The 7,321-nt window shown below is 39.7% G+C and overlaps 1 pseudogene; it reads right to left on the reverse strand.

The window, feature by feature from the left end:
• The window catches only part of LOC103071946 (40S ribosomal protein S30 pseudogene), a 7,666-nt pseudogene extending 3,517 nt beyond the window's left edge, over positions 1-4,149 (reverse strand).
• Between the last annotated feature and the right edge of the window lie 3,172 nt (positions 4,150-7,321).

Here is a 7,321-nt window from a genome sequence, read left to right on the forward strand (position 1 = left end):
ATGCGCAGGCTCAGCGGCCATGGCTCACGGGCCCAGCCGCTCCGCGGCACGGGGGATCTTCCCGGACCGCGGCACGAACCCGCGTCCCCTGCATCGGCAGGCGGACTCTCAACCACTGCACCACCAGGGAAGCCCTTAGCTATGTAATCTTAGAAAAGGTACTTCATTTCTCAAAACTTCTGTTTCTTCCTCTAAAAGGTTAAGGTGGCTGTGAGAATTAAATGTAGTATCTGGCACATAGAAGGGCCACAGTAAATGTTAATTACCCTTCTTTTTTTCTTAAGTTATCTCAATTCTATATACCATTAATGATTATTAAAATAGTTGGAAAAGAAAAATCAGTTTTAAATTTGAACTGTCAGCATTATGCTGATAGCAGCTACATTTCTGATAAAGTGATGTTGTCATGATACAGGTTGTATGGGAGTTAAAACCAGTTTCCTTCTGGCTTTCCAACTGGCATAATAAGCAAAACCTGACTAGGCAAACATAGACCTATTTATTAGATCACTTATTATTAATGTTAAACTAGCTTTGGTGCTGACTTTTCCTGTTCTTTTTGAAATTTCACTGTTGTCATTTAAAATCTGACCTTCAGAAGCTTCGTAAAATGCTTAATGGTTTAAATTATCCTTCAGAACATAAGAAGTATATTTTCCAAAGTGGTGTTCTCTATCTAGCAATATGGTCAGAATCATGCAGGAGGACAGAATTGCTTATATTTTCACATTATCTACTAGAGGCTTATTCAGTTTTTATGGCAATCAACTTCTGGCTTTAGGGACAGTACTTAACATGTATAACCAAAGCATGAATAATCATTTAAAACAAAGCTATTAAAAGAAAAATATATGGGGATTTTTCAATTTCACAGTGATTTACTGCCTAAGCAAAAAGAAGATGGGTTTGGTTTGAGCTGTATGTGGGATATCTCTAATATTCTATTCTAAGTGCCTCGTATAGCCCTGGTACATAGTAAACACTCAGTAAATATTTATTGACCGACTGAATTTGGTTTCTAATCCCAACTATGTGCCTTGCAACTTCTGTAACCTTGGACCTTCTTGCACCTTCTAAACTTCAGTTTCTTCTTATGTAAAAAAGGGGGCATCAATTTACTTCCCAGTATTGTTGTAACAATTAAGTGTTCATGCATTAAAATAGCCAGTCCATCACATGGCACATAGTAGGCAAACAGTGCACTGCATGTTTCCCCAGGCACATCACTTCATTCTTCCGTAATGTTCTTTTCAAGCAGTCTTTTTCTTTCTCATTACCTAAACATTTAGAAGCTGTATTCAAGAGATAAGATGAATGTTTGCCAGTTAAACTGAAATTATATTCCTTTGTAGCCCACACTTGGAATGTTTTAGCAAAAATGATTGTATGTCTGACAGACCTTGGTTTGAATCCTGGCTTTGCAGTGTACTAGTGTTGTGACCTTAGGGAGGTTACTAAGCCTCTCTGTAAGGTATTGTGAGCAGAAATGAGTTAAATATATAAAGCTTCTAGTTCCATTGCCTGGTTTGCATAGGCCCCAAATAGATATTATTATTTTAAGTTGAAACTATTATTTAATCTGATAATTTACATAATTAATTCATGTAGATTGAGAGCCTACTCTACTCAAATGCCATTAAGAGCAAGCAGGAAGATTGTGAATGGACATTGGGCAAATTATGTAGGCGACTGAATTTTACCTTGCCTAGAATCAGGTTCAGCAGAAGTGGGATTTTCTATTATATTTGAGGTAAAATAAATTAATGGGCTTGGCGCAGTGGTTGAGAATCTGCCTGCTAATGCAGGGGACACGGGTTCGAGCCCTGGTCTGGGAAGATCCCACATGCCGCAGAGCAGCTGGGCCCGTGAGCCATGGCCGCTGAGCCTGCGCGTCTGGAGCCTGTGCTCCACAGCAAGAGGGGCCGCAATAGTGAGAGGCCCGCGCACCGCGATGAAGAGTGGCCCCCGCTTGCCACAACTAGAGAAAGCCCTCACACAGAAACGAAGACCCAACACAGCAAAAATAAATAAATTAATTAATAAACTCCTACCCCCAACACCTTAAAAAAATTTTAAAAAAAATTAATGGGCTATTATTGCATTTGGCATGACCTTTTTTTTTTGGATGTTGCTTTTCTGTATTGATTATCAAAATTAAAAAAAATGAATGTCAGAGATAGCTTCATGAGGGCTAAAGCAGACCAGGTAAATTTTGCTGTCTAAAAAGTTTTTCGGGGAGGCTTCCCTGGTGGCGCAGTGGTTGAGAGTCCGCCTGCCGATGCAGGGGACACGGGTTCGTGCCCCGGTCTGGGCGGATCCCACGTGCCGCGGAGCGGCTGGGCCCGTGAGTCATGGCCGCTGAGCCTGCGCTCCGCAACGGGAGAGGCCACAGCGGTGAGATGCTCGCGTACCCCCCCACCCAAAAAAAAAAAAAGTTTTTCGGGGGACTTCACTGGTAGTCCAGTGGTAAAGAATTCCCCATACAATGCAGGGAACGTGGGTTTGATTCCCTGGTCAGGGAACTAAGATCCCACATGCCACAGGGCAACTAAGCCCACGCGCCACAACTTCTGAGCTAGTGCACCATAACTTCTGAGCTAGCGCCTCTCAACTAGAGAGCCTGTGTTGAGAGCTAGCGCGTCTCAACTACAGAGCCCACGTGCCCTGGAGCCTGTGCACAGCAACTAGAGAAGAGGAAAAACAACTCTCATGCCACAACTAGGGAGAAGCCCGTGTACCGCAACAAAGATCCCATGTGCCGCAACTAAGACCCAACACAGCCAAAAATAAAGTAAATAAATCTTAAATAAATAAATAAATAATAAATAATAAATATTTGGGGACTTCCCTGGTGGCGCAGTGGTTAAGAATCCACCTGCCAGTGCAGGGGACACGGGTTCAAGCCCTGGTCTTAGGAGATCCCACATGCTGTGGAGCAACCCCGTGAGCCACAACTACTGAGCCCACATGCCACAACTACTGAAGCCCATGCACCTAGAGCCTGTGCTCCACAAGAGAAGCCACCGCAATGAGAAGCCCACGCACCACAACAAAGAGTAGCCCCCGCTCACCACAACTAGAGAAAGCCCGCACAGAGCAATGAAGACCCAGTGCAGCCAAAAAAATGATAATAATAAATAAATAAAATAAAAAGTTTTTAATCTTTTGCTGATCTTCTTCATTAGAAATAAACATGTTCCTCTCCTGTACTAAAATTCAACATATGATATTGGTAAGCCAAATTTAATAAAACATTCTGCCTATTTTAAAACTCACTTGACTTCTTTAGATATTATATAAAATTGATTCCTACCCTGGCAGACTAAGCATTGCAAAGCTGGCGATAAAAGATTTTTATGTGAATTCCTGACAAATAGAAAAGCTTAAGGATGGTATTGGGCATTATAGAAAAAGGTTTATTTCTGAAAATGTTTCTAGGGACCTCCCTGATGGTCCAGTGGCTAAGACTCCATGCTCCCAACACAGGGGGCCCAGGTTCGATCCCTGGTCAAGGAACTAGATCCCACATGCCCAACTAAGAATTTGTATGCCACAACTAAAGATCCCGTATGCCACAGCTAAAGATCCTGTATGCGGCAACAAAGATCCCGCACAAGGCGTGGAAGATCCTGCATGCCACAACTAAGACCTGGCACAACCAAAATAAATAAATATACAAATAAAAATGTTTCTAATGTCCATATCAAATTAACAATAGGTTTTTAAAGAAATACCAAAATAATCATCATTTATTTTGGAAGTTAACTTTCTCTGATAAGATGTTAACATCTGTTTTTTGTTTTGTAGGGTTTCTTTCATTAATTAAAGTATAATTCACATAGCATAAAAGTTTCAGTGCCTTTGAGTATAATCAGTGTTGTGCAACCATCACCATTATCTAGTTCCAGAACTTTTTCATCGCCCTCAAAGGAAACCCCTCTTAAGTTTTCCCCCTTCTCCTAGGCCCTGGCAGCCATATCTCTGTTTATATCTCTATGGAGTTGCCTATTCTGAGTAATTTATATAAATAGAATCATACGATATATTGCCTTATGTGTCTGGTTCCTTTAATGTAGCATGTTTTCAGAGTTTACCTGTGATGTGGCATATCAGTACTTTGTAGCTCTTCTGGGCTGAATAATATTCCATTGTGAGGATATACCACATTTGGTTCATCCATTCATCAGTTGATGGATGTTTGGGTTATTTCCACTTTTTGACTGATAGGAATGATGCTGCTATGAACATTCATTTACAGGTTTTTGTGGACGTATGTTTTCAATTCTCCTTGGTGTATACCTAGGATGTAATTACTGAGTTATATGATATCGCTATGTTTAACTTTTTGAGGAACTGTCAAACAGTTTTTCCGAAGCAGCTGCATCATGTTATGTAGTTTTTAATGTTATTTAAGATACTTGGAAGAAATGAGAAAAAAGTTTATGAAAATGTTAACCTAAGTATGTTAGTACTCATGAGAGTCATTCTGGCAAGCCAGGTGGAAGTCTCAATTTGCCTCATTTGCTTTTCAGAATGAAAACATTAAAATATAAACCTACACTATAGAAGTAGTGTCAGTTTTTATTCTCTCTTGTTCCTTCACCCACCCACTTCTCCTAAAAGTTTGGAAATGCTTGGAATTAATGCTGTTTACTTTCACCTAAGGATAGGTGTCTAAAAGTGACATATTAAGTTTCCTGTTTTGCTTTTCCTTAATGAGTTTCATATTTTATTATACAGTTTACTAAAGCAGAGAAACTGATCTGGTCTTTCTACAGAAAACATTCTTAATCAAAATTCAAAATAAAAAACAATTAAAAAATTAAAAGTAGATTTAATTGCTTATGTTTAAATTTTCTTGGATATAAAAATATTTTTCAAATATACCACATAAAGACCTTACTTAAAAATCTTTGTGTAAAAAATGTTGTGTTAATGTAGTGGGTGCTTTAGAGATGCTTTTGTCTCCTCTGCTGATGATGCTACCCTTGTCTCGTGTTCTCACTAGTCATTATCAACTATTCAAACAAACTCCGATTCTAACAAATTTTTATACAACCTTCATAAATTTACATGAAATGAAATCATTATAAAGAAATAAAGCATATTGGTTTCACTGGGGAAATAGACTTTCAAAGCAGAAAGAGTATTTATGGAGTAATTTATAATGCTGGATTGGAGCTTACGTTCTTTTCATGCCTTTCTCATTTAAGGTGACAATCCACATGAATTTTATGTTTGGAAGAAGAAATGTGATTATCAGTCATTCCATAAAGCTTGATGTGAACCCTGGCTCTCTAGGATAAACTAATCTTTATTTCTTTAAGGATGTGTCATAGAGATTGAGTCGTTTTCTCTGAGTAATGAAAAATTAAGGGGTTTCTTTTTTAGGTAAACCCAGGTTTTAAACTATGGAAGTCAGCTTTGCAATGTGGACATCGAATTCATTGTTTACTAAATTCTGTAATGTTAACCTATAATTTTCAGTTGTTTTTCAATTATTTTTGTTCTTAACATAATTTATGTTATTGGGTTGGGTAATTTTATCTACTTTCATTTCTGGAATGTCTAAGTATAGGTAGTTGTATTTGAACTAGAGAAATGTTGGGTTTTAAACAGAATTTCTCTCTGAATATTGAATCTTGTTTTTTTTTTGGCTGTGCCACACCTGGCATCCAGGATCTTAGTTCCCTGACCAGGGATCGAACCTGTGCCCCCTGCACTGGAAGCATGGAGTCTTAACCACTGGACCACCAGGGAAGTCCCTGAGTATTGAATCTTTTAATAAGTGTTTTTTATTACATTTTTTGGTCCATTGTATTAATTTTTCAGTTGATAACCTTTGGTACTGACTAGAAATAGAAACTGCTTTCTACCTCAAAAAAATTTTAGATTAAAAAATCGACCTCAAAAAATTAAAAATAGAATTACTGTGTGATTCAGCAATTCCACTTTGGGGAACATATTCTAAAGAAATGCAATCCCTGTCTTGAAGAGATATCTGCACCCCCAAGTTCATTGTAGCATTATTTATAATAGCCAAGACATGGAAATAACCTAGGTGTTCATTGATGGCTGAATGGATAAAGAAAATGTGGTGTATGGGACTTACCTGGTGGTGCAGTGGTTAAGAATCCGCCCGCCAATGCAGGGAACACGGGTTTGAGCCCTGGTCTGGGAAGATCCCACATGCTGTGGAGCAGCTAAGCCCGTGCGCCACTACTGAGCCGGCGCTCTAGACCCTGAGAACCACAACTACTGAAACCTGTGCTCTAGAGCCTGCGAGCTACAACTACTGACCCCATGTGCCACAACTACTGAGCCTGCGTTCTAGAGCCCGTGAGCCAGAACTACTGAGGCCCACGCGCCTAGAGCCCATGCTCTGCAACAAGAGAAACTACCACAATGAGAAGCCCGCGCACCACAACGAAGAGCAGACCCCACTCGATGCAACTAGAGAAAGCCCATGCGCAGCAATGAAGACCCAACACAGCCAAAAATAAATAAATAAATAACTTAATTAATTACAAAAAAAGAAAAAATACTGACTTGGACCTGGGAGGCCAAATCATTTAAAAAAAAAAGAAAATGTGGTGTGTATATATACAATGGGGTATTATTCAACCATAAAAATAAGGAAATCCTGCCATTTGCAACAACATGGATGGACCTCAAGGGCATTATGCTAAGTAAAGTAAGCCAGACCAAGAAAGACAAATACTTTATGATATCACTTAAATGTGGAATCTAAAAAAACTGAAGGCACAGAAACAGGACAGATTGGTGGTTGTCAGAGGGTTGGGCATGGGGAGATGGGGAAGGTGGTCAAAAGGTACAGACATCAGTTATAAGATAAATAAGTTCTGGAGATGTAATGTACAGCATGGTGACTATAGTTAACAGTACTACATTAAATATTTAAAAATTGCAAACAGAGTAAATCTTAAGCATTCTCATCACAAGAAAAAAAATTGATAACTATGTAAGGTGATGGTTGTTAACTTATTGTGGTAATCATTTTGTAATATATACATATATCAAATTATTATACCCTATACCTTAAACTAATGCAATGTTATATGTCAAATATATCTCAATAAAACTGGGGTGGGGGGCTTCCCTGATGGTGCAGTGGTTGAGAGTCCGCCTGCCGATGCAGGGGACACGGGTTCGTGCCTCGGTCCGGGAAGATCCCACGTGCCGCGGAGCGGCTGGGCCCGTGAGCCATGGCCGCTGAGCCTGTGCGTCCGGAGCCTGTGCTCCGCCGCGGGAGAGGTCACAACAGTGATAGGCCCGCCTAACGCCAAAAAAAAAAAAAAAA

Source organism: Lipotes vexillifer, unplaced genomic scaffold (genome assembly GCF_000442215.2).
Source record: "Lipotes vexillifer unplaced genomic scaffold, Lipotes_vexillifer_v1.1 scaffold437, whole genome shotgun sequence".
Lineage (NCBI taxonomy): Eukaryota > Metazoa > Chordata > Mammalia > Artiodactyla > Lipotidae > Lipotes > Lipotes vexillifer.